The sequence below is a fragment of the Rhinolophus sinicus genome, chromosome 3, assembly GCF_057876585.1.
Source record: "Rhinolophus sinicus isolate RSI-liver-muscle chromosome 3, RSI-T2T, whole genome shotgun sequence".
Taxonomy (NCBI): Eukaryota; Metazoa; Chordata; class Mammalia; order Chiroptera; family Rhinolophidae; genus Rhinolophus; species Rhinolophus sinicus.
In genome coordinates this window covers 86232909-86260823 of record NC_142503.1, presented here as the reverse complement: position 1 = coordinate 86260823, position 27915 = coordinate 86232909, and the positions used below count along the sequence as shown (strand labels likewise).

Here is a 27915-nt window from a genome sequence, read left to right as displayed (position 1 = left end):
GCAACTTCTGTTCTGAGATGTCTCTTTATAACATTGTTAGGATAGAAGATCCAGCTGTGTGAAATGATAATAACGTTGATATCCCTCTCCTGGCCTCTCATTTTGATATTCTATTAAAGGGTTATTTTGTAGATGTAAACCTTCTCATGAATTCACTATGGAGACTAAAAGAGCCTGCTTTTTTGATTCCTAAGCAAGAATCCTCCTTTTCCTCTTTGCCTTTTCTTTTCCTAGACTTGTAATCCAAAAGTCAGAGAAGCCAAAACATCATCACTGTGAAGATATTCATGTGCCTTGTTCTTTTTCTCAGGCTCTGGAAAAATAAATCCATGCATTGCACACAATAGTGTAATTGAGTCTCTGGTGCAGCTGCCATTGGGTCTTTCCTATAAGAAATCATATTAGCCTTCCTTTTAAATGTGCTCAGAGTAATAAGTCATCCTTGACATTCACTATTCATACAACAAAATGTCTGTATTACAAAATCAGCCCCAAGCTTATCAAATAATTAATACCAGATTTGTAAGTGACACAGATGATGTCAGGTTTTTGTATTAAGTAGGACCTTGATCCCCAGCATTTACTGGTTGCAGTCCTTTTGCTAACAGATAACATCTGCCAATGAGTAATACTTGGTTTCAGGGAAGAACAGCTTTTAGTGATTTTATTCCTATAAAGTTTACTGAGTTGACAACACTTAAAGCCAAATGCTTTTGTTTAACCACTGTAGAGCAAGAAATGGCCATGCAATCTCTTTCACAATTTTTTAAGCCTTAAGGGAATCACATTTAAAAATAAGAAGACTCCTGTTCAGTCCTTGGCATGGACTCACTTCAGAAATCACCAATGAGTTCATTGCCTTGATACTTTTGGGTTAATATCAATCTGTTGGGTAGGAAGTAGAAAAACATCCTATGACCAGGGTCAGATAGGAAAGACTTTGAGTTATGAACTCTGTCATCTAGACCACAAAATAAGTGGTGAAAATACTCTCAAATTAGCCAAGTTTCTTACTGCTAGAGTGACAGTTTCCAGATAAGCGAGGGAGGAATCGACGGTCATCCATAAGTATTAGATTTGCAGACCTCGGTATGAACTCATGTTAGCTTAATGTACACACAGATGGTTACATATAGGAACATTTATAGATGTATGAATATACATGGGTTACTGTACGCACATATATTTTCTCACTCTGTCAGCTGAGAGGACATAGAAACCACGATACCCCAGTAGCAACTAGCACGCAGATCTTGTTTTCTAATTCTGTTCTCCACTAAAAAGAACCAGGTTCCTTGGAGAAACTGCTGACTCTCAGACTTGAATAAGAAATATACAAGATGAGACTGGAGCATCTTGTAATGCCAAAAAAGTAATTAAAAAAAAATAACAAATAACATGATGGGGTCATGTCAAAGGGATATGAGACATAGAGGCCAACTGAAAAAGTTCCAGATAGCCAATCTTGTAACAATTTGAGCAACAGAATAAAATAGTATAAGATTATAACACAAAATATAAAATAAACATTCATGAATCCATGGATATAAAAATTGATCAGCATGAATAAATAAATGGGGGGAATAGGAAATCTGTGAAGAATTCCAAATGACTCAGATAGCTGCACTATAACTCCCCACTCCTTAAGTGTAGGCTGTACATGGAAACCTCTTTCCAAAGGATACAGCATAGAAAGCAGAGCGGGGTGAGTAACCTGACAAACTCTCCCTTAGCCAAGTGGTCAAGGCTAACATCAACAGTGATAAGTCACATTGATAGCATACTGTATATCCTTGAAATAATGTGATAAGAATGGAACTTATTCTCTATGGTGTTTCAAAAACCTATAACCCTTGTCTAATCCTGAGGAAAACAGTAGACAAGTCATAATTCAGGGACATTCTACAAAACACCTGACCAGTACTTCTCAAAACTGTCAAGGTCATCCAAAATATGGAAAAGTCTAAGAAACTGTCACTGGCAAGAGAAGCCTAAGGCAACAGGACAATGAAATATTATATAACAGTATTCCTAAATGGAAATTGCGGAACGTGAAAAAAGCACATTGGATAAAAACCAAGGAAATCTAAATAAAGTGTGGGCTTTAATTAATAGAAATGTATTAATATTGGTTTATCCATTATGATAAATGGATAAGTGATGTAAAATATTAATAAGTGGAGAAACTGGGCCTGGGGTCTCCGGGAACTCTGTAGTAACTTCACAATTTTTCTATTAAAAAATCGAATTTTATTATAAAATTTAAAAGTTTATTAAAACTTTTTTAAATGCTCCCTAATTTACTCTTTTTATTATTCATAGAGACTTTAATTAGATGTCAGTATTTTTACATCCAAGCTAAATTATTATTCTCCATTGCCCCAAGATTTATGAGTTGGTTCTTCTAAGTGCTTTAATCAAAGCTTTAATTTTACCCTGAAAATGGTCTTTCAGTTGTCAGGGAAATATTTTCTAAGTTGTTCATATGCCGTCATTTTGGTTATTATATCATCTCTGATAAAAGACCACTATAGCTTGACTCTCAGTTTTATTAAAATGCTGCGATGATTATCCTTCTAAAAACACTCTAAACTCTGGTCAGCCTCACTCAGAGTGGTAATGAGGGTGGAATGTATCATTGCAAGCCTAATTCTGCCCATTATATTCCTGCCTCTCCATTTATGCTAGTCTGAAAGTGTTATTTGAGCTGGAAGATCATTCTGTAACCTTCAGATAACTGCTGGGTGGCTCCAGCAGAAAAGGAATTACCAATGCATTAAATTTGAATTAGCTCTGAGAAATCATGCAGATGTATGCACAGAACATTACAGCAATACTGTCTCCCAGGCACAGCAGAATTGCTTTTATGCAGTTTTAAAGAATCACTTGAGCAACCCTTAAATTGCACACATGATGAAGCTGAGCCAGCATCTTCTGTTTAAAAAAAAAAAAAAAAAAAATCCAACAGCCCAAATCTAGCCTTTCAGGAAGTTGTCTTTCAGAGAAACCTGATCACATAGGGACTGACTGCTGCTGAGTGGACTGTTTGGGTTTCAGCTCCGCCGTATCAGAGTGCCCTGGCAGAGTGACTGCAGAAGTGTCACTTAGACTAATGATTATGAATTATGCAGAGGGTCATATCCTCTTAGTAACAAGTCATTTACACGGTCTCCCTCTAGACTGCCTAGCCTGGTTCAATTTTTTTTCCTCCTACTAGGAAATAACTCATTGAATAGATGTTCAAAGTTGAATGTATTGACATTCTATTTTTCTTCCTTAATGCCAAGCTTGCAAAACAATGAAATGAAAGGAAAAAAGAAAAAAGAAAGACACCTGCCCTCAGCGAAATTATAGCGGTAACAAGTCTTGGTTTGTTTTTTCCTCTAAGTCTGTCAGGGTGCTTCCCATTCTAAAGGTCTGACAGTTAGTTCTAACATCTCCCTCTCTGCCTCTCCCTTCTATCTTCAGTTAAATTGAAAAGATGGAATGAAATGTGCAGGAGGAAAGAGGAGAATACAGTTGATGCTGAATCCACACATCTCAATTTGTAACATATATACTGTTTCAGTTCACTGCTTAGAATTGGGGGCCCCAGGAAAACCGGAGAATCTCATTCTTGAAATTAAAAAGTCTGTCAGATTTAACAATACTTTTATGAATCTGAGGCTCTGAGCCTACACTTAAGGTAAAAGATGCGGTTCCCATAGACAGGTCTGTACATTTTAACAAGAATGCATTACGCATGACAGTGTGGATCAGTGAGGAAGAGAGCTGAAATACCGCGATCTGCTTTTGTGCTCCTTGCTGATCTTAGATTTCAATGGAAAAGATGAGGAGCCCTGACCGCTTCCAAAAAGTGGACCAATCATGACCAACATCAACATCACAAACTGTTTTTCACAATAAAGCCAACTTGGAGCAGGGAGAAGTATCTTTTCCAAATTGAATGGGCAGGTTTTATCTCAGTGGTTGTGGAGCAGGGCAGAACCTCTCAAGGCTTCAGAACCAACCTCAGAACCAACGAACCTTGTTACTTGTATGTCGGGTGTTCATTCTGACACACAAAGTGCGATTCCACACACACTTGTCCAGGGCGGCTACCCTGACAGCTAGACTTTGAAAGGAAGCCTTTGCTCCCAGAAATGACCAGGGCCAAGTAAAGGTAACAGAGGGATAGTGCTCTGCAATGTTGTTCACACTTCCAACAAGTTGGTTGACATAGGTGATCCAGTGACGGCTTTAAGCAGCCACATTGTTCCTGAGGGACGTATGGTATCCACACAGGTTTCTTGAGAGCACACATCTGCCCCTATAAGACATGAAGAAGTTAACCGTCAAATTGCACCAGCTAGACCCCATTTCCTTTATCCCTGTGTGCCCCCAAAATAAGCTCAGAAAAGCCCCAGCACAGTGGAGTTCAAAGTCACCAAAGGCCTCCATGGCAGAATGATTCATTGAGATAACAGCCACAGGGATCCTGTTAACACAGAACTCCAATGATGCCACTCTGCTCAAACATGAAAAACCCTGTCACCATCTCAAGATAATCGAGGTGCTGGGATGACCTATGGGTGACAGCTCTGCTCTTCCCCAACTCTATGACCTCTCCCCTCGCCGCCCCTTCACTCAGTCCCATGGCCACACTACCTTGGTGCCTTCCTCAGACAAGCTGCGCTTGCTCTAGCCCGTGGCCTCTGCTTGCAAATCTCTTCCATCAGAAAGCCATCCACAAGGCTTCTTTCCTCACTGCCTTCAGGTCTCAGCTCAGCTGTCATCGCTGACGCATTCTGGGACCCTCCCTATAACAAATAACAACCCCCACCCAGACGTAACCTATCCTCTTGCACTGCTTTATTTTTCTAAATAACACACATCCCCCACAAACACATGGTATACTGTGCTAATTTACTTGTTTATTCTCTCCTCTAACAAAAAATGTCAAATACACGAGGGGCAAGGACTTTGTTTTATTAACTGCTTTGTTCTAGAATTTTGAAAGTTCTTCTCATATAGTGCATGATCAGTAACATTTGTTGAATTAAAAGAATACGTTTTAATGTGTGTTTTCTCTCTGCATTGGTCCCTTCTCAGCCTAATGCCCCCTCCCCCCCCACACACACACACCTTCACACACATACATATACCCTGCTCAACTAGTTTTAAATGCCTTGCTGTTAATACAGGTCAGAAAAATGCCATTGTCAGTCAGACAGACCAAAGCAGTGTTCTCAGATGCAAAGGATAGAAGTGCTTCTTCCCAGCAAAGATAAACAAAAAGCTCTAGAGCCTGGAAGTAGGAAGCAGATGTCCAATATACTTGGCCTGTGGTACTAAGAGTTGTGGAGCATATGTATATATATATAGACACCGTCCCACATGCATTCCCTTGGGCTCCATAACTGCAGCACCATCCTGGGAGAGAACGAAATACTGACAGCAGGATCCATTGTATGTTCTTTATATTTTATAATATAGATAGATTTGGTAAATGATGAAGAGTTTACATTATAGAATATATATTCAGTTATGTTCCAAATATAATTTTATCTTTTTTTTTTAAAGATTTTATTGGGGAAGGGGAACAGGACTTTATTGGGGAACAGTGTGTACTTCCAGGCCTTTTTTGAAAGTCAAGTTGTTGTCCTTTCAATCTTAGTTGTGGAGGGTGCTGTTCAGCTTCAAGTTGTTCTCCTTTTAGTCTTAGTTGGGGAGGGCGCAGCTCAGCTCCAGGTCCAGTTGCTGTTTTTTTTCTAGTTGCAGGGCTGCTGCCCACCATCCCTTGCGGGAGTCGAGGAATCGAACTGGCAACCTTGTGGTTGAGAGCCCACTGGCCCATGTGGGAATCGAACCGGCAGCCTTCGGAATTAGGAGCACGGAGCTCCAACCACCCGAGCCATCAGGCCGGCCCCAATTTTATCATTTTTTAAAAGACATTTCCAAAGTAGACTATTCATATTCTTATTATATGCAGATAGACTATTCGTGTTCTTATTATATGCAGATGCTTGCACCAGATAGACTTCCAAGTGCCCAGAGTGGGTGCAGTTAGATGAGCAGCTACTTCATTCAGAGTTCTCTCTGGATTTGCTATGTGCTGTATTGACATGCATATTATTTTGATTGATAGATCCTTACACGTAAAGTCAGGTACTTGGAAATTAATGTCCTAAACCAAGGATGAAAAGTGGACCTCATCTTGCATGCTAGCTCCAATTTATCAATGTCGATATGTAGAGGGTTGTGTTGAGAAAAGCTCAGATACTGTGTTTGGGTTCAGTGAAAAAGAAGGTGTCATGGTCCATGTCTGCCATGGATTTGAAAAAGAGGGCGGGGAAGGTGAAGCATATGTGCCCTTGTTTGCATCTCTGCTTTAGATTCTAGCAGTGGTTCCAAGCTTGGGGATATGCTAACAAGGGGAGTGTTTCAGAATCAGTGAGAGATGGGCACATATCCTGTCTGACAAGACATATTCAAAACTGAGCATTCTATGGATATTTTATTCATGCTATATCATTTATTTTAGAATTCCAAATAACATCAAAAAAAGTGAGAACTTGTGCTTGATGGTAAAAGGCAGTGCATTTTTAATTGCTGAGAAGCATTGTTTTCATCTATAGATTCGTAAATAGCTTTCTTCTTCCATCTTGGCAATACATATAGTTCAGTCTAATAAGTATTAATGGAACACCTGTGTGTAAGGCAGTGTTCTTGCAATCAGGGCAGTTCTTGCAATCAGAGAGCTCATAATTGCTGAATAAAATGAACATTCATGTATTTTTTAATCTTGCAAAACTGAAACTCTATACCCATTGAAAAGCTCCTCTTTTCTCCCTCCCTCCATCTCCTGACAACCACCATTTTAATTTCTGTTTCTAAGAGTGTGAATACTTTAGATACCTCATTTAAGTGGAATCATTTAGTATTTGTCTTTTTGTAACTAACTTATTTCACTTAGCATAATGTCCTCAAGGTTTATCTATGTTGTAGCATATGACAAAATTTCCTATCTTAAGGCTGAATAATATTCCATTGTATGGATATACCATCTTTTCTTTATCCATTTATCTGTCGATGCACATTTAGGTTGCTTTCACCTCTTGGTTATTGTAAATAATGCTACTATGGACAAGTGTGCAAATAAGTATCTCTTCAAGAGCCTGTTTTCAGTTCTTTTGAATTTATAGCTAGAGGTAGGGTTTCTAGATCATATGGTAATTCCATTCTTAATGTTTTGAGGCAGCTCAGTACTGTTTTTCATAGTGGCTATCCAATATACATCTCTACCAACAAGTATTACAATTTCTCCAAATCCTCACCAACGCATGTTACTTTCTGGGATTTTTTTTTTTTTTAAGTCTCTGATCTTTATTTTTTATAAATTTTATTGGGGAATATTGGGGGAAAGTGTGTTTCTCCAGGGTCCATCAGCTCCAAGTCGCTGTCCTTCAGTCTAGTTGTGGAGGGTGCAGCTCAGCTCCAAGTCCAATTGCCGTTTTCAATCTTTAGTTGCAGGGGGCGCAGCCCACCATCCTATGTGGGAGTTGAACCAGCAACCTTGTTATTGAGAGCTTACGCTCTAAATTCTAACTGACTGAGCCATCCGCCCACCCCTCAGCGGCAGCTTGTTGTCTTTAATCTAGTTGTGGAGGGCGCAGCTCACTGGCCCATGTGGGAATTGAACCAGCAACCCTGTTGTTCAGAGCTTGTGCTGTAACCAACTGAGCAATCTGGCCACACATGGGGTCTTTATTTTTTTTTATAGTGACCATCTTAACAGGTGTGAAGTGATACCCCATTGTGGTTTTGATTGAATTTCCTTGTTGATTAAGGATATTAAGCTTTTTTTTTTTTTACCTGTTGCCTGTTTGTATGTTTTCTTCAGAGAAATGTCTGTTCAAGTCCTTGACCCATGTTTTAAATCAAGTTATTAGGGGTTTTTTGTTTGTTTGGTTCATTGGTTGCTTTCATTTTTTGCTTTTGAGTTATAGGAGTTCCTTAAATGTTTTGGAGATTCCTTATCAGATATATGATTTGCAAAAATTTTTCTCCCTTTCTGATGGTTACCTTTTCTCTCTTTCGTTTCCTTCTCTGTGCAAAATCCTTTTAGTTTGATGTAACCTCATTTGCTCATTTTTGTTTTTGTTGCCTGTGCTTTTTGGTGTCATATCCATGAGATTATTGCCAAGACCAAGGTCATGAAGCCTTTCCCCAATGACCCAACAATTTTTAGCTGGAAAGTACCAATAGTTTACACCTAAGATACTTTGAAACGCTTGCTCAAAATCCTCACCTTGCTTTTTCCTCCAACTCTCAACTATCATGATCATTACTTGATCCTGATCAAGTCTCCATGGTAAAAGAGTAGCCTTAAGCCAAACTTTCAATTCTCAGTAACTTCTGACTTTACTTTCTCTCACTTCAAGTTGCTGCCAAAGCTTTGTGAGGTGGTGTTCTCCCATACCACAGTAAGCAATAAACTCAGCTTGTCTTTCCTCTTGGTGATATTTGGAGAGCTTGGTTTTAACAATAGCCACATTTGAGTTACATCAGAGCTAGCATGGTGTATCAGTGAGGAAATAGATTACTGATTTTCAATACACAGTGCTGAAACAATTGATTTTATATTCTTAGAAAAGTACAAAATTGGACCTCTTTATATTATATACAACAATTTCAAGGGATATAAAGACTTACATGCAAAATGCGAAACTATAAAAATGTTAGAAGATGATATAGGAGAATATGATCTCAGGATAAGGAAGATTTTTTGAACAGGATACAATAAACACAAAATACAAAGGATAAGAATGATTAATTTAATTTCATTAAAATTAAGAATTCTAGTTTGTCAACATTCACCATAAAGAAAGTGAAAAGGAAAACCACAAATTCAGAGAAGGAAGCTAGCAACACATGTAACACAAAGAATTAGGATCAAGAGTACAGAAAGAATTCCTACTCAGCAATAAGAAAAAAAATTTTTTTTAAAGCAGGCGCATGATAGGAGAGGAAAATAAACACATGAAAAGATGCTTAAACTCATCTATAATCACAAAAACACAAATTAAAACTATATCAGGAAACCATTTTACACACAACAGATTAGCAAATTTTAAGTCAGATATCGAATGTCGTCAAGAATGTAGAACAGAAATCTTATACTACACAATTGGACTTGCAAATGTGTAGAACCACTTCGGAAAATAATGTGGCATTACCTGACATATAATATCCTGTTTTAAAACAATTTTTAAAGTATTTTTCTTATTCTTTTTTCAAACATATCAGTTATTTGCTTTATAAGATTGTTTCTGAAAAGCAGAAGAGCCAAACATTGATATACTGGGGGAACCGAAAAAATGTATACATGACTTGTTCTCATCTTTTGTTATCGGTATATATTGAGTATTACAATTTTAGTAGTTTTTTCCTTTCTTAAAGTGTGTATACATTTTTTTGGGTACTCTCTGTATTTTTTAGAAAGTCTTCTAAAATTTCAAATGGTCAATTCTTCATTTTACCATCCATTCTCCTACAAGCCTTAAATTCCTCGACAAGAGGCTGGCATGTCAAGAAAGGAAAGGAGCAAGAAAGGGAAATTGCTATTGTCTATGCAAGCCTCTGTATCCTAATCTGAAAGTGCCTGGACCAGATTCTACTTCTCCTTCAGATCTTGCAATCCTGAACTGTGCACCAACTGGAGAAGTTAAACATTGAAAGTACGGGAGCAGTTATTCATGCCTTGATCCATAGTAATTCCAGTAACTATATAATCCATCTCTATTTGACACTATTTGGGGAGGTGGATATAGGCATGCCATCCTGTCAACAGTTAAGGTCTGCTTTCCACCAGTGGAAGCAAAATTCGAGAGACAATTTCCCCTCCAGACTTGCAGAGGAAGATTTTGTGTTGTCTGCGTGATGGCCCACTAACAAGTTGCTATTTCTCCAGTATTTCTGTCTCTGCTCTGAATTCCCACAGCTCTTTGTACCACAAACAACACTTCCTGGTGTTAGGAGTATACTGCTAATTTCTATCTTACTAAATGGTAGACCTTTTCAGGGCATCTTCACATCCCCTAACACAATGCCTTGCAGGTGGTTTGCACCAAATTGATGCTCTTTTGACGTGAATGCATTCAGCAAATATCATAGTTCCAAGTGGCATACCTAAATTACAGTGCCCAATTTCTGTTTTCTTGCTAGCAAAAACACAGGTTAGTAGCAAGGGTTTTTGAGTCATGTTGTGTATCTCCTAGTGCAAAGAACCTAAGGTGGAGAATAGCACCTAAGAGTCTGAATCAATCCTTATGACAATTTAACTTTTGTAAAGCCTCACAATTTTCCCAGCTTGCAATATATCTCCCATCTGATAGATGATGTGTGAAAGGAAATTAAATGCCTGTTGTAAATAACAGCATGATGATTTAAAGAGAAAAAACACCTGGGGGAAAAAGTTATCAGCATATCTTAGGGAGACTTTATAATTATTGATAACTCTTTCTTCTAAATAGCATTCCTGCATTTCAAGCTGAAGCCATGAGCTGCAAGGAAAATAGGGTACATAGCTGTCACTTTGGAATCAAATTAAGTAAATGGTGCCCTAATGGCCTAAAAGAATTAATGTACCTTCAACCTGTGAGCCATTTCCTTCAGGGAAATAAGGTCCTTATTAATCTGGACAAAAGATTCATGAAAAAAAGGCAGGTATCAGGAATGTGATCCCCATTTTGGGAATGGAGCAAGCAAGACAGAGGAAATTGAAATGACTGACCTTTGTCATAAAGGGAGACGTGTGTCAGAGCTAATTACACAGACCATTTTGGCTTCCTCTTTTAAATTGTCACACTCCAGCAATTAGAAAGCACTTATGCTCTCGGTGCTATATTAATTCGTACTCAGATTCAGAGACTCGGAGACTGTCATGGATAGAAGCAGCCTTGGAAGCCCACCTCTTCATTTTTCAGATGAGGAAACTGATACCCAGGGATGTGACAAAAACCTGTCCAAAGTGACACACACACACACACACACACACACACACACACACAAATCAGTCTGATACTAAGTCCAAACTCTTCCCTTTGGCGATGCTATATTTTGGATTAAAGATACTCATTCTAATTTCTTTCTAAATTATTTTCTATAATAAGCATATCCAATATACCTGTGAATTTTTTAAATAAGTTGTAAAATTTGAAAACGTGCTAATCTCATGTATCATCATCACTTGCAAGCCTCCTTTTCTGAAATTAATATGTATACCCAAATACAGGCAGGATTGCATACTCCACCTGGAGGATACCCTCTCCTTAGGGTACTTGTAATACCCAGTGCATGCTTGATATGTAAAGATTTATTTTAATACCTGTCACCCCTACTGCACCGTTAGTTCATTGAGGATAGAGACTGGGTCTTACTCAGCTTTGCACCCGCAAATCTGAACACAAAGTAAACACTGTTGAAATATTAAATGATTTATTATTTACACATTACACGACAATATTCTGTAAATGATCCATGATTATATCTGAAACTAATTAGTGTTTAGGTGATTTAATAAACAACATACCTTGGCTTTTCTGGAAAAAGATCTCCTGAAAGGGTTCAACAGATAGCAGCATCTCCTCTCTCTCATCCTATAGGATGTCAAATCCAAGTCCTCCATCTGGGTATAGAATCTTATCACATCATCTGGGCGTGATTTCGTTAGTCACTGCTGGATCCTGTCTTTCCACTCATGTATCGCCCTCACACTATCTACAAACTAACTTAAAACCTTTGCCTTTACCTTATGTAACCCTCAAACTACAACTCTACTTTTCTCTCTTTTACCCCTAATCCTGTAGTGATCCTCTCTCTCTCTCTCTCTCTCCCCTTTTTGAGTATTTTTCCTTTCCCCATTATATACTTGACACATAAAATGAATGAATTAATAAATGAGTATGAGAATCTCCAATCCTAAACCTGTTCTGTTGACCAAACAGGCCCAATTGCCTCGCCTCTCTCAGTTGCTTTTGTGGACACTTCCCGGTCGCCATGGTTCCCCCTGACTCATATCAGTCTGCAGCGTGTTTTGTTTCCCAGGAATGGAGACTGGTGCTCACTCTTTGGCTTTGATTCTGCCTTTGAGTCCTATTTAATTGGGGGGAGGAGAGGAATGGGGGCAGTTTTAACCACTCTGCTGAAAACTTAACCTTATATAATCCACACTCCAAATACCTTAACCAAAATACAGGTCTTTCTTATAGACTTCTTTTAAAAGTTGGTCGCAGCATCACCACAAAGGAGATCAGAAATAAAACCTTGTCAAGTAAATGAAGAGAGGGAAACATTAAAGGAGTAAATTCAAGAAATTTGTTCTTTTTTTTAGAATACCAGCCTGTCATCTGACCTGGAAAGCTCTCTCATTATCCTTTCTACCCCAGGTTGAGCTCAGTTTCTAAAGCTGTTCTGTTACACAGGCACTTCAGGAGAATAGATGTCTTGGTGATGGCAGCTGGTCCCATGACCCTCCTCTGACCTTCTCTTGAGTCTTAATCCCCTCCGTTTCAACCTACAACCCAAAGCACCCTCTGCTCTGGCCACACCAGCCCTTCTGAGATATCAGGTCATGGGGCCATATTTTTTATCTTGGGAACTGCACTCCAGGGTCTTATGGATTCCAGTACAGCCACTAGGATGACCACATCAGATACCCTGGTGTGGAAATGCCAACAGTGACTGTTGCCTGTATACCAGGAAGAATATAGTATCTTTAAATCCCAACTGAGGCCTCTAACCATCAGTGTGAACTTGGTCAAGTTTCTTGACCTTACTGAGCATTAGTGTCCGCAACAGAAAAACTAGATATAATAATACCTACCTTGGGTATTGTAATAAGTAGGGAAATTTTGATTACAGTGCCAGCAAATGATATATGCTAAAGAAATAGTTGTAGTTTTAGTTTATATGATGTCCAATGTTATAAATATTATAGCAGTAGTTTATCACAAGTGGAAACGTGCGTATCTTCTCTGACTTCTGTCATGGTCTCTGACTAGTAGTTAAAGATTCCATTCACTTACATAAATCGTGTCAAGTCATGCGTCAAATTTCCTCCCTGTTATCAATATCAATCGTTGTATAAATTTAGTTCTTTATAAGGTTCATTCATTAATTTAAGGAATAATTATTAGGTCCCTGCAATGTGCAAGGTGTTATGCCAGCCACTGGACATAGAGTTGGAAACACGATAAACACTATTACTGTCTTCATGGAGATTAGAAGCCCCTGTAAGGGTTAACCAGGATGTGGTGAGAATTACAGCCAAAGCGAACCACTTTGAGAAGACCTGTGTGTCATAAGGTTCTCCTCTGCTAAGTGACCCTGGTTCCTATAATAGTACAGGAGGTACAGCTGTAGTCTTGACCACTGATAAAGCAAAAGTGCTGAGCCACCTTTGAAATCCAAGAAAGTGAAACAGGACTCTTGCAGGTACAGTTCTAGCATTTCTGATGCTGGCTTTATTTTTATATGATGGTGGCCACTTATGGTGGGACCAAGACTGTCCAGTTCTAAAAAGACTCAATTAGAAAAGCCATGCTACCTGTCCTCATGCTTGTTTTGAATTCCCTGGCTCCCTCCCTCTAATAGGCAAAGAATCTGGCCCAAGTACCAAAACAGTATTATGAAATTCATGATTTTTGCTTCTTCTTCTTCCTATGTCTAATTAACCCCTAGTGGTTTTCATGAAGCTAATTTGCATCAGCCCCTTTTCATATTGGAGAGATGGAGGACTATTGGTACTGTGTGTGGGCAACTCACAGATTTGAACTTTAAGCACGAAGGTAGCATGAGTGCCCAGCCTCACCTTCAAACTCTCTGACCTGCTCTGGAGGATGGAGGGCATGGTGCATTTGAGGAAGAAAGAAGCCAGTATGGACGGCAAAAAAAAAAAAAAAAAAAAAAAGAAAGAAAGAGCATGAGGGTGTCACTGGGAGGAGATAAAACTGATGCGATGGAAGAGGGTCAAATTATGTCACACATATGGCCATATTATAAAAATCTATTGAGTTTTATGGAAAAGGCAATGGGAAATGTACTGCCTTTGTTAAAGATTCAGAAGAGCAAATAAATTCAAAATGTTTAAGAAATCTCAGAATAGCATAAACATTCTGCTGGAAAAAACACCTCAAAAAATGGTAATTTGATTGCGATGACTCCTCTTTGATCAGTGACTGAAAGAGAGACAAAAAAAAAAAAATCATTGAATTCCTCTGTTTATGCCATTCACTCAGGGAGCAAGAGCCTCACCGGGCCCCACTGTGACAGATACGGAACAGGCCTGGGAAGATCATAGGGCTCTGCTCCCAGCCAACAGGCAGCGAATCAAACAGCCAAGACAGAGAAGGGATGGCTTTAATAGTGTCACAGAAAAATGTGTCTCTATGGAAAAATACACACACACACATGCATGTATATGCATACAAACATACATGTATGTGTTTATATCTGTGTATACAGAGGGTGTCAAAAAAATGTATGCATATTTTTAAAAAGGAAAAAACTGTATTAAAATAATAATAATATATACCGATAACAAAAGATGAATACAAGTCATGTATACATTTTGGGGCACTCTCAGTATATATACACACGTAGATATTTACCATTTTCTTACTGCCTTCTAAAACAATTCTATCTTAGTAACCATGGGAGTTTAGGAGGCATGTAGGGGAAGAGTCAATGGAAGGAGACCCTATGACTGGCGGCTGAAGAGAAACTTTAGTGAAAACTGAAATGTGTTCACTCAACAGAAATTTATTGTGTGAATTCTGTTTTCCAGTCTTATTTTAAATAATGAGGGACACAGCAGGAAATAGAACAGATAAAATGTTCACCTTCGTGTAGTTGTCTGAAGGAGAAAGGCAGATGATAAACCTATAATCAAGCAAATATGTAGGATTAGTACAATGGAGGGAAATTAAGTCGGGAAGAGAGATAGTGGACGGTGACCAAAACACCTCATAGGTAAGATAGGGTTTGAACAAAGCCCCAAGGGAAGGATGGAGCCCACCATGTGAATATCTGGGGAAGAGGCAGCAGTAGGAGCCACGAGGGCAGGTGTCCTGAAGCAGAACATGCCAGTGCGTGGGCACAAGAGGTCCGAAACGGTGCAGAGGGCTGGATCGTCTTCAGTAAGGACTTTTATTATTGTTTGCTATATGGTGGGCAATATATGATCTCTATTTTCTACACAGTCATTTAGTAAATCCTCACAACTGGTCTTGCCAGTGGACAGAATGCAGCAAATGGCTGAGTCCTGACTTACAATGGCTTCTAGGCTATAAATTCAGGATAAGCAGAGAAGGCCTAAAGCACCTGGGCTAAAGTAAGAATATGATTAAAGGAAGACCTATATTGGAGGAGAGGTCATATCTTAAAAAATAGTTGCAAGCTCCAAGTGTTGAAATTTGGCTCGAGAAGGTTAACCTGTGGACCACACACAGACCTCCAATGATGACAAGAAAATTCTCTATACCAGCTATCATATCTGTATGACCTTTTAACAGAACACCATCCTGGAACTTCCATTCTTTTGTGTTTTTATATGTTGTAGCTATAGAGAATGCATTCATTCCCATAGATTTACTTTAACAGAACCTCCACCCCCACCCCCACGTCTCAGCCTTATAGTTAGGTTGAGGATGAGCCCCTGCCCTTCCTCAGAGTCAGGGACAAACCCTGAGTGACTCAAGCCCATCCATTATTCAGTGCTGTTGGTCGCAATGCTCAGTGATGACACACAACCTAAGCAAGTCGAATGAAAGTGACCCTCAGAACGTTTGCTAGGAATCCTGGGTATATTTGTATGTAGAGTTGCCATAGTAAAGTATCACAGACTGGGTCGCTTAAAGACCTGAAATCTATTTCCTCTCAATTCTGGAGACTGGAAGTCCGAGATGAAGGTGTTGGCAAGGTTGGTTTCTCTTGAAGGTGCTCTCCTTGGTTAGTCTTCTCTCTGTCTCCACATGATCGTCCCTCTGCATGGTTCTGTCTCCTAATCTCCTCTTCTTATTAGGGACACCAGTCATATTGGATTAGAACTCTCCCTAATGACCTCATTTTAACTTAATTACCTCTTTGAAGACCCTATTTCCAAATACAGCCACATACTGAGTTACTGGAGGTTAGGACTTCAACATATAAATTTGGGGAGGACACATTTAGCCTGTAACACTGAGACAAAGATGAATTTTCCTGGGAACCACCCTGAGAGGTTTTCCTTTTCCCCCCAGAAATACTGGTGTGGGGATATGAGGTCTTCAAAGGAAACAGCAATTCTGTGACCTAGAGGGACAATAAAAGGTCCTTTGTGAAAACTTTTGAATTGTTATATCAAACCTTGCCTACTGAGACAAATGAATCTTTTGAGTTACATGGACCAGTACATTCTTTTTGCACTTACACCCACTTTTAGTTTGGTTTTCTATTAACTGCAATTAAATTATTCCTTACACATAAAGCCTAGAGTGAGTTCATTGATTTAAAAATTAATAATATATGGGATTTATATTCAAAGTTCAAATCACTTTTTTCCTACACCACCACATAAAGCCTCTCTCTGTCTCTCTGAATCTCAAACAAGATCCCCAGATAGCAATAGACACAGAAATAAAATATAAATGTAGCACAAATGAAAGCATATTCTTTACTACTAAAGAAAGCAACAAAACAGTATTCCAGACGAGAGTACTAAGAAGGCAATTGAGAACAGGAGTTGCTAAATTCCACCAGTTACAGTGATAGTTTTTATTTGTCTTTGAATAAAGATAGGCTTGTGCAGCATGCAGCCTAGTCTCAGTCTCCTTTCCTTTAATAAACAAGCAGCTCCTCTGCTGAACACACAATTTTTCTGCCCCAGAAACTTGATCCCTAGAGAGAAATACATATCGGATGTGTGGGTCCATCATCATTATATATAACAGATCTTTTTAGCAAAACAATCCGAATTAGGAGGTAACAGCTTTTCCTCTTTTATGATAAAGGCCAACTCCAGAGATTCATGTCATGCTATTTAAATAATCACTCTTTCAGATTTTACTTGTGTTAGAGTTTTCTCCCAGGTTTCAGGCTAAATGCTTAAGTTGCCTAGAAAATTCAAAAGAACAAGATTTTCTGAATGATTCCCAATGTTTCTTTCTCCTTGAAAAAAAAAAAATGGGAAAATGATTTTCTCATAAAATGCTAAAACATTCTGTTCTTGATTCCTTATAAGAAGAAAACAATATGAAGGAAGTTTCATGAAGGAAATAATTCTGTGCTGCCAAAATAGTTGAGCTGAAGAGTCAAAGTTCAGAGGTACTACTTTCCTCTGAAATATGTTTCCTTGAAAATAAGACCGGTTCTTATGTTAATTTTTGCTCCAAAAGATGCATTAAGGCTTATGTGCAGGGGATGTCATCCTGAAAAATCATGCTAGGGCTTATTTTCCAGTTAGGTCTTATTTTCGGGGAAACACAATATATCATGTTGTCCCAAATCATTTTCTATTTCCCTGTTTAAAGCATTAGAAAAATTATAGATGTGAGCAGCTTATGAACAAAGACATATAGTTAACATTACATCATCAGTAGATGAGAACTCACACATTAGAAACTGTCAAAATGTCAAACATGAAAACAAGTTCAGAGAACACAGAACTTTGAAGGAGGATGAAACTCACATACTCACACTTTAAAATGTAACAAGTATCTTAGTCACCTTACAGGGAGCTGTATGGTCTTACTCCTGGGTCTCATGTTGCAGGGGATTAAATGGTAATGAACTAAAGGGTTCTTGACCTCAATGGTAAAGAATAAAGTTGCCTCCTCCCAGGATACGCAGACATTTTATTTATTCATTCCTTGTCCTAACAAGCCTCTCTCTCTGCTTTCACCTCAGGTCAGGAACTTTTGCCACCAGCCCCCGCCTTGTTTCTGTTTTAGCTGTAGTCAATGCCCCTAAGATTATTTCATCTCTCTTACCTCAGTCAAAAATAAGCATCATCCTTTCAAAAATGTCTTTCAAGAAGAAATTGTACCACCTCAATATTTTAACACAACAGGTTTAGAGTGCTTTTAAGCAAAAATAGGACAGAAGTGGGGATATGATATTTTCTCTACAGTCTGTAATATGGGCATTAGTTAGTCATCATTCTTCGGAAGAAAAGAGTCAGCTATAGAGAAAAATTGCAGATTACATCTGCAACTCAGTGCAATTCAATTATACTGTTCGGTCACAGATCTATCTGGCCATTTACCACAAACTCAGATTAATGCTTGGGCTTTCTTGTTTTCCCTATTTATTGAAATGTCTCATGCAAAGCCAGCTGTGGAAGAATTTCCTCGAAAAGTTAATTCAGAAACAAAACAACTTGTAAATGGTTTTCAACTTTAGAGGGTAATTCCCCCTAATGCTTTCCAGTCAACCAAGAAAGCCCACTTACCAAGAGTATTGTATATGTTGAAAATATTATCTATGGTTATATTAGTGAGGATCTTTAAATAACTAATGTTGGAAAAATAAGACATTACAAGGTAAAAATAAACATAGTATGGCCTCTCTATTGACACAGCAGTTTGCCAAGTTTCCCTTTTCTGTCTTTTTTAACTAGAGAGAGAAATCAGCACTATCCAATAGAAATAAAATGTAAACTGCGTATGTCATTTAAAATTTTTTAGTTGCCATATTTTTAATGAAAATAAATGGTTAATTTTAATAATGTGACATAGATAATCTCTCTATATTGTACATTATATCTAAGTATTATAATGTCCAAATATTATATCTAAAATATTACATTTCAATATACAATCATATAAAACCATTAATTAGATACTTCACGTTCTTTTCTCATACTAAGTCATTGAATCTGGGATATATTTCACACTATATCACATCTCAATTCAGACTAAGCACATATCAAATGCTCAATAATCCCATATGTCTAATGGCTACCATATTGGACAGTGACAGCATAGAAATATGTTTTGTATACTCTGATTTACATGGTTATCATTATGTGTCACCATTTATGTAAACCTTTGACCTTGATATGCTTGTAAGGAAAAGCACTTCTCGAGAGAGGGAGGGGGAAAGAGAGGTCATTATTTTTCTTTCTCTAAATAGATTGCAACTGACCATTTTGAATAATCTAATCTATAAGCTCACACTTAAAACAAAAAAACTTTATTAAGGTTGCCAATTGCCCACTCCCCAAATATCAGCAGCATAATCTTCTGGGAGGATAAAGCTGAGTTGCTCACCACAGTAATGGAAAACACCAGCTTACCTTTCGTAGCATCTTAGAAAGAGGAAGACAAAGTCAGAATTTTTTGAAAATTGGAAGTATGGTATCGATCTTCCAATGCAGGGATTTCATTAGGGCTGGGTAAGGATTGTGATATAACAGTTGAGGATTAGTGGAAATAGCCAGTAAGGATTTTTAAAACAAGGGATTCAAAAAAATCTTTGGCAAAACTATCTGTTGATGCCGTACAGGGCTTTCAATACCAATAGCACCTTAGAGTCTGAAATGACTGCAAGTGCTCCAGCCATTACAACGTCTTTCCACCCATGAAGTAAGGTCACTTACTGAATTACCGTACCATTTCCACTGACATCCCATTGATTAGACCTAGAAAATGATCATGCCTAGCTGCAAGGTAGGCTGGGAACTGAAATCTTTATTCCAGAAAGCCATGTGCCCAGCTGAAACTAGGATTTCTTTTTCCATATAAAAATAAGAAACAGATTTAAGGGACTATTATCAGCTCTACTATATACTCTCAATTCTTTCTCTGACTTAAAAAATCATTCATTCATTCATTCATTCATTCATTCAATATTAAATCACACAAAAATTTTATTGAGGGTCTATTTGTGCCAGACTGTATAGTAGTGACTGAGGAGAGGAAAATGGTTAGATAAGATAATACAGAGGGAGAGAGAAAGGCCACAGATAATTGCAGTACGTCACACATACTCGAATAAACTGTTTAAATAGATAAGGTCATGAACAACCAACTGCAGGTGTCGATAAAATTACACAGAGATGGGGTGACATGTACATTTGGTTTTACAAGGACAGATTAACAGACAAAGAAGGAAAATGTATTTCCAGGTTACACCTTGTACCATGAAGTATGATTTTTGAAGTACTATGTGGCATTTCTACTGCTCTGTTATAGTTATTAGTCAGACTTGATATATAAAACATGGCCCAGCTGATTGTTTGGTTAAAGCATTTAGTGATTTAGAGATTATAGGTCCCCTCACAATTGTTTTGGCTGCAGTCATCAGAACTGATGGTAAAGAGATGCTGATGTGAATGGATTGGCTATGTTGCAGCCTGTTCTGCCAGCAGACATAAGCTAAAAGACAGAGAAGTATACCAGCTACATTTATGTTCCGTTTCTCTAGCCCCACACCCATCCTACTAAAAAAATCCCCCATCTGCTCTCAGCCTCTCTTCTAGGCCAGTCATATTGCATCAGAGACCCTATAAGGCAGCAGCTTCCCAAACAGTCTTGGGATTACAGGAGGGCATCTTGCCCTGTGACGCCCTCACCCAACTTTGGGAAAGGAAATGATTCCCACATCCAGTAATGCCTTGCTCATCTTTTCCCAGAAAAAAATTAAAAAATAAAAATAAAAAACAAGGGAGATGTTTGGGAACGATGTCGAGCTGTGAAGAACAAACAAAAGGATTCCTCAGTTTGGACATTATGGATATGTTCAGACTTTTCAGAGTTCAGGTTCACTCTCTGAAGCCACAGTTATACCCCCACGACAAAGATGGCTGTCACTATCACAATGGTGACCCTCTTGTACAGCTATTTTCTTCTGAAACGAAGAAAGAGCTCTGTGATAAATCACATCCCCAAGACGTGTTTCATATGTCAAGCACACATTGCTTCTAAATCAAATGCTGATACATGACTTATTCTGTCAAAAGTAAGCAGAATGCTATAATTTATAATCATTTTGAAGCACGGTGCAGAGAAAATGAAAGCAGACCATTAAATTTTAATGCCTTTTCGGCTCTCTGAAAAGAGTGTTTCTGGCCACGTTTGAAGCAGGGTAGTGTTTCTAACGCCGCTGTACACGCCTCCCCCCACCCTCCAAAAAAAAAAAAAAAAAAAAAAACAGTTTGTGTTTGCCAACATTTGTGGAAACTAATTGAAAAAATGATTTAGCTGTCAAAAGCTGCCATCAGTCAGGAAGTTCTTGTGAGCCCAGAGGTGACAGCAGAGGAGTGGGTCCTGTCCAGTGCACCCCCTCTCCTGCCCCACTTTTGCTTTTTAGCAATTGTCTGTTGTTGTGCAAGCCAGCCCCCCACAGCAGGGCTGAGAACAGATATTCATTGGGGTGTCATGTCTGCTTAGGCTCTCAGACTGCACACCTATTCATCTGGGTTAGTGAACAGCAGCATCAGCTCAAATTAAGCTGGCTTGAAAACAGCCACTGTTAATAATTTCTGCTGTGATTCAGCTTAGCTTTGGCTAACAGGTGAAGATGTTTCATAACGGAGGCAATTACAGCTTTGAGAGCACTTCCCCGCTGCCTGTTTAATCAGAGGAATGGAACACTAGTTCCTTTCGCGTGGGGAAGGGCCAGCATAGCCACCATCAGCTGCATTCGTTATCTGCTAGATTGAACAAGCTGCCTGCCGGGGACAGATGCTTAATGCAGTGATTAGAATATAAAGCAATCGCAGAGGCTGAGGGGATTGGAGTCAGTCTCCTTTATCTCCACTTACTACAGGCTTTTCTGGTCAGATAACAAGTCTTCCAAACCAGGCTTTGTAGATGAGAAATCATATGTATATCAGTGCATGAAGACTTATGCATATTCATTTCTCTGCGCCCTGTGCGAATTTTCCATTTAGACTGGGAACTGTTTTTTCTTTTTCTTTTTCTTTTTTTTAAGGAGAGGGGGTTTTTCAATTTTATGCAAGTTCAGTTCCTTTTATAAGTGAATTTTTATGACAAGGGATATGGTGAGGCAGTTAAGTGTTAAACTAGTGCAAAAAAATATGCTTGCCTAATTTTCTTTGTTATTTTCTACGCTTGAAAATCCAGTGGTTTTACTAATTGTTAAACGGCTTTCATATTTAAGTTTAAACAAAAAGAAAGTGAGAGCTTGAAAATATATAACCCTAGGTTTTCACTTATGTTACAAGGAAATAAAATCAAAATTACTTGTGTATTTTGTTACTTTTTACATTATAGAGATAGCATATTTCCATCTAGAGGAAAATCTATTATTCTAGCACAAAGTAATCTTTCATGACAACTCTGCATAACTTTAAATCATAGCAAAAAAACATAGCTGTATGTATACTTCCTAATTGTGGGGATTTTCAAATAGTTCATTTCCACCCAAACATTTTTCCTCTCCTGCTAAAAGAAAATCAAGCGGTCTAAATTGAATTTTTATTCATTACAATTTCCTGAAATGTAGTTCTTAATGGTTTCTGATGTGCCTAAAGGCATGAATCTTAAACTACATTTCCCCCCCAACCAAAGAACTAGAGAAATGAAAAAGACCCTTTTTGTTACCAGTATTAAATTTCCATTGTATGCATTAATCTGCTTTCAGAGTATGTTCCTTTCATAAATTTTCCATCCATGGCCTAATGATAAAGACCTTGGTAGGTTATTTTTAATCAGTTGTTGATTGCAGAGTTGTGTATCCCAAAACTGAGCATGTGTTCTACAAACAGCACAACAGCAGAATGGGGGGCGGGAGAGGGGGTGCAAGCAGTGGGAAAGAGGTTAGCCATAAGCATAATTTTATTTATTTTTATTTATTTATTTATCTCATAATTTTATTTTAAAAATCTTTTCAGAGCTTAGGAATGGTTCTGATTTCACAGTACCAAGGTTATACTAAAAGCAATCTATTTTCATCTAGATTTTTTTATGGAGATTGTAATCGTTATCAATTATGTGGTAGACTTAGAGGGAGGGTGTGTGTGTGTGTGTGTGTGTGTGTGTCAAGTTTTAGGGACACAGGCATGAATAGGAAAAAATCGCATGATAGAGTTTGTATTGCTAAATATCTGATTCACAGCCCTGTTTAAAATACCTGCCTAACAAGATAGCAAGTTGTCTTTTTTTAAGAGGCACTTCTTTGCTCATTCTTTAAAACCACTCATCTAGCCTCATCTTGGAATAGTCTCGGTCAGAATCCACTGCCCACTGAGTTTTCCCCTGACAATTACTGTTGCCCCTTACCCTTGAAGCTTTGAAAGCCTGAGTAACATTAGCCTATCTAGCCCAGTGAAAATGTCTTTACAGATTAGTGTAATGTTAATACTGCTGGCTCCCTGCTTTTGACCTGAAGTGGAATATATTGCACTCCTGGAGCAGATGGAATCAGTGTTTCATTGGGCTACAGAGATTGGTTGGCTGCCTGCCAAAAATTCAGTGCTGGTGGCGGTGGAGGCTCAGGCTCAGAAAAGCAGACTCGAATCTATTCTCTGCTCTTGGAGAGAGAAAACAAAAGTGTCACATAAGTTTGTGTGGAATCAAAATACATTTGTTAAGATCGTTCATCTGCAGATGTTTACCCAGCGTTGGAAAAGTAATTGAATCTTTTGGTGTAAAATGGAGACATCTTTATTCAGTTTTGCTGAAAGACATGAGACAAAAGCCAGAGCAAAGAATGAAAAAAAGAAATTATCTGAACTCCATTTAACCTTCCAGTTGAATGCTGATCTCACCATAAGAATACAAATGTGTACATGTGGAGTGTTTAAAGTCTGTCTCCTTTTTTATGAGTGCAAATAGATCTTGGTCTGAAATAATAAACTAAATTCATAAATGAAAAAAAAAAAAGAGCTGAGTTATAGAATGTGAAACAATTATCCAGATAGATCCAAACAAGGATCTAAATCTCTGAGGGAAGTGGAATGGGGGCAGGGCAAGATCTAGGTACTAAATTATCCGTACTGGCTCTATTGTTGATGGAATCATTCAAACAAATGTCCAAGACACTTGCTGGATTTGTGTGCACAGAAAAAGCCCAGAATCATATTCTTCCAAAATAGATATCCTTGTTGATGGCTTCCTTTCACCTGGAGCACTGGGAGCATTGGTTAAAAACTTTTAATGACAGTAGCTAAAAGCTGTGGTTGTCAGATTTAGCAAATAAAAATATAGGACACCCATTTAAATTTGAATTTAAAATCAACAACTCATGATATTTTAGTAAGTCTATCCCAAATATTGCATGAGCTGTGGGATGTGAAATATTTGGGACATGCTTCCACTAAATGAAATTATTCATTGTTCATCTGAAATTTGATGTAACTGGGTTTCCTGCCTTTTATCTAGCAAGCCCAAGAAGTACTCTTCATTGTCTTACTTTTTGAATATGGTATGTTCCACCCCTACGTACACACGCGCACACGTAACTTCCACTTAGCACACTTTTTTGTATTTATCCATCAGGTTATTTCTAAGTTTATTTTAATCATATTTTCCTCCCAAGTTCTGCCTTTCCACAGCAGTAAAACATATGCTGTTTGCTGCCTAAGTAGATGGGTAATGTAAGCTGTGATGTGGAAAGGATTCTTCTCTTATCTGTTCTCTCTGAGGGTGTAGTTACAGAAACATATATATGTGCTTTTATCTGTGATAAGAGCTACCATCTGCTAGCTGCAATGTGCACAGCTTACAGGCTGAAGTGCTTATACATATTATGAAAACACACAGCTTTTGTGTATGTTAAGAATACATATAGACAGTGTTCTAATAAACCAGAATATTAGCTATTTGACTTTGTCAAATAGATGCAAAATATAAACAAAATTATGGACAAGAGCAACTAGAGCTGGCCTGTTGCCATGTGTGTTTTTATGCCAGCAGCATTTCGGTGACCTTTTCATATTGCCTTATTTGCAAACTCTTCCCATGACATAATTATTTTAAATAAATAGAACCTTTTCAATGAGAAAAGGCCTTTGCTTCATTCAAGGAGTAGAAGGTTTAGGCCAGGGATACCCAGTCCCTGAGATGCGTGGTGCATATATGTGAGCAACGGGAGAGGCTTGAAGCAGCACGACAGAACATATAAATTTGAGTTACTTTGACCTTTAATCCAGGAGAGCTCGAAGAGAAATGCACTAGGAAGGTTGGTTTGTAGCTGTCTGGAGACTGATAAGCTGTAATAAAGGTGCACTCGGTTGCAATTCATCTAAAGCTTCCATTGCTATCATCCTCCGTTTTCGATTTTTGTTACCTCGAGTACTTATCTAAATCCCTTTCAGTGCCAGCTTGAATGCACCTTGTGTTGTCCCCAATGGTGACGCTGGCTGTCTGTGTGCATCAACGTGCTGCAGCACACACTCTTCCCCTTGTTTGACAAGAACCAAAGCCAACACCTAATTAAGGATCCGCCACGGAGCTCTCGGCTTTATCTTTGTCAACTGCTCCATTCCTAGCTTTCTGCCTAGTTGAGTTTTCAATGACATGAGCAACAGTTCGGTTTAGCGTTCCTCAGGCCCCCTATTTCCCATCTCAGGAACTTGCCATGGCAAACAGCAGCGGAAAAGAGGTGGCCATTTGGGCCCCATGTTGTGCAAACAGTGCAGGGAAACATGGCCACACTGTTGTCTGTATGTCCCCTGCCCACGCTGTGCACACAGTGGGGAGGTGCAGATGTGCCGGAGAGAAAATTCCGAAGGTGTCTCTCCAAAAGGTATTCAAAATCTTCCAAGCACCTAATTTATAAAGAAAAGCCCATCTGGTTCAATCGCATGTTGCATTGTATGAAACATTCTAACTCAATCTTGCAAATGTAAGACTTAATCATTCCCTAAAACTGGCAAAATGAATAAAATGATACAAACTTTCAGCCAATTAACTGTGTGTTTAGAGGTTAAAGTATGTCATCTGAATATATACTATTTTCATTTACAAACCCGTATGTAGAGAGAGCATGTGCCTTATGTTGTATTTTATTCTCTATACTTTTCCATTATACTCAATGTGCAATCCTTTTCGCAGAAGGTAGAATTAAGTTTTAAATGTGTGCATTTGCATTTCTCCTTGTTCTCTGACTGATGGTTGAACCATAATGGTTTAAATCAGGGGTGTCCAAACTGCAGCCCGTGGGCCAACTGTGGCCCGCAATCCATTTTTTATTGGCCCGCAGCAAATTCCAAAAATATATTTAGTTTACTTAAATAAACCAGGTGAGGCAATAGGTACTCCAGCTCAAGTGAGTCGCCCGGCTGTTTGTGTATTTTACCGCTTATGGCCCTTGGTAAAAAATGTTGAAAAAAGTTTGGACACCCCTGGTTTAAATGATCAGGGAAATGTCATAAGGCATAGACCTATCCCAAGACAATATGATTTGCTGAAAGATCGTTGAAATTAAAAAAAAAAATCCAAAATGCTGAGATAGTTGTGTATATTACGGTTGTTGGTGTGATTTGTGGCCATGTCAAAGGTACCTACATTCAGTGGGGAACAAATTGATAAGTTGTCTGATTTTCTACTGCGACTTCATTTTAGTTTTTTGTTTTCTTTAAAATTACTCTGTCTTTTGTGGCTACAAAATCATCTCTCTTTTAAATTCACTTGGATGTTTTGACTCCACTTAAGCTTGTGTTCTATTTTTAACTGGTAATTCTGTATAACAGAAAAAAAGAAACAAATTTTTTTTTTTTTTTTTAAGAAACAAAATTTTACCTACAGACAAGGAGGGGTTAAAATATTTTCTAGCAAAAGAAGACAACAACAGTAAATGTGACTATTCAATAATGTTATATCACAGACATTCCTAAATTGGTCCCCATGTGCTCCATAATATGTGAGGTGCAGAATAGATAAGAAACATGATAATCCCTAAATGACAGGAGTTTAGAGTCCAGTTAAAGAGATAAGATATTCTGTACTTAACGTCTCCCTCCACGACCTTTGGAAATAGTAAGTCTCTGCAAATATCTTTAGAAGAGTCTCAAGTAGGATATACTTGTTCCCCTTCTGAGTTGACAAACTCAGCCCTATCAACAAAAATAAAATGAGGAATTGAATCTCGTATCTGCTTAATTTAAACCAAACATTTGCTATTGCCCAAATTTTCTGAATAATTCAGATAAAACGTTTGCTCACCCATGTTATTCAGGCCTCAGTGCTTTCTGCCCACCAGTAGAGAAAGCCCGCCTTCTGCATAGCATCCTAGCATGTCAGAAGCAGCAACACTGTCTGCTCTTGTCACCTCTCCTCCAGGATATCAAGCTGATACTTTTGATGTCTCCCCTGATTAACATTGTTTTTCTGAGTGGTGGTGATGGGTTTGTACTGGACCATCTGTACTCTGTTATATGGCACCCTGCGAGCGTAAACGCACTCTTGGCAAGATGACTATGGAGAGATTTGTGTGCCTCCCATGACCACAAAGCTGCATATTTCACTTCCCTGTGTTAATTAGACCACATTAAAAAACCAGCTTTATCTCTGACTCAAAGCTAGTATTCTAAATCATCATCATTCTCAAACAGTGGCAAATGCAGATTTCTCACCAGGCTGGTTCATGTGAGAGTCTGACGAATCAGAGATGGTCAGGCTCCATCTTCTGTAGTCGGCCTGTTCCTAAACAGGTGCTTCTGTGGATGAGTAGATGAAATCAGAAATGTCATGTGATCAAGATCTCCTAGTTCTATGAGAAGTTTCTCAGTTTTTGGATCTCCTATTGAAGAACCATCCTATCTCAACTCCACAATTATAACTGTTCTTCCCAGAAAGATAGGAATACAACCTCTTTCAGGGTATTATATTGATTCTAGAATTATTGCACTTCATGAGACAATGAAAAAGCTGCCGTCTTTCATAAAAAGCCGCCACATTTAATCTTTGGTGAAATAAACCAACTTCTGAC

At 38.4% G+C, this 27915-nt stretch overlaps 1 long non-coding RNA gene across 1 annotated transcript in view; it reads right to left on the bottom strand.

Annotated features, from left to right (window-relative positions):
- LOC141570392 (uncharacterized) overlaps window positions 1-12008 on the bottom strand; it is a 42801-nt gene extending 30793 nt beyond the window's left edge. The window contains exon 1 of the long non-coding RNA XR_012494393.2: window positions 11573-12008. This is a non-coding gene — a long non-coding RNA (uncharacterized LOC141570392). The remainder of the gene's footprint in view (window positions 1-11572) is intronic.
- Between the last annotated feature and the right edge of the window lie 15907 nt (window positions 12009-27915).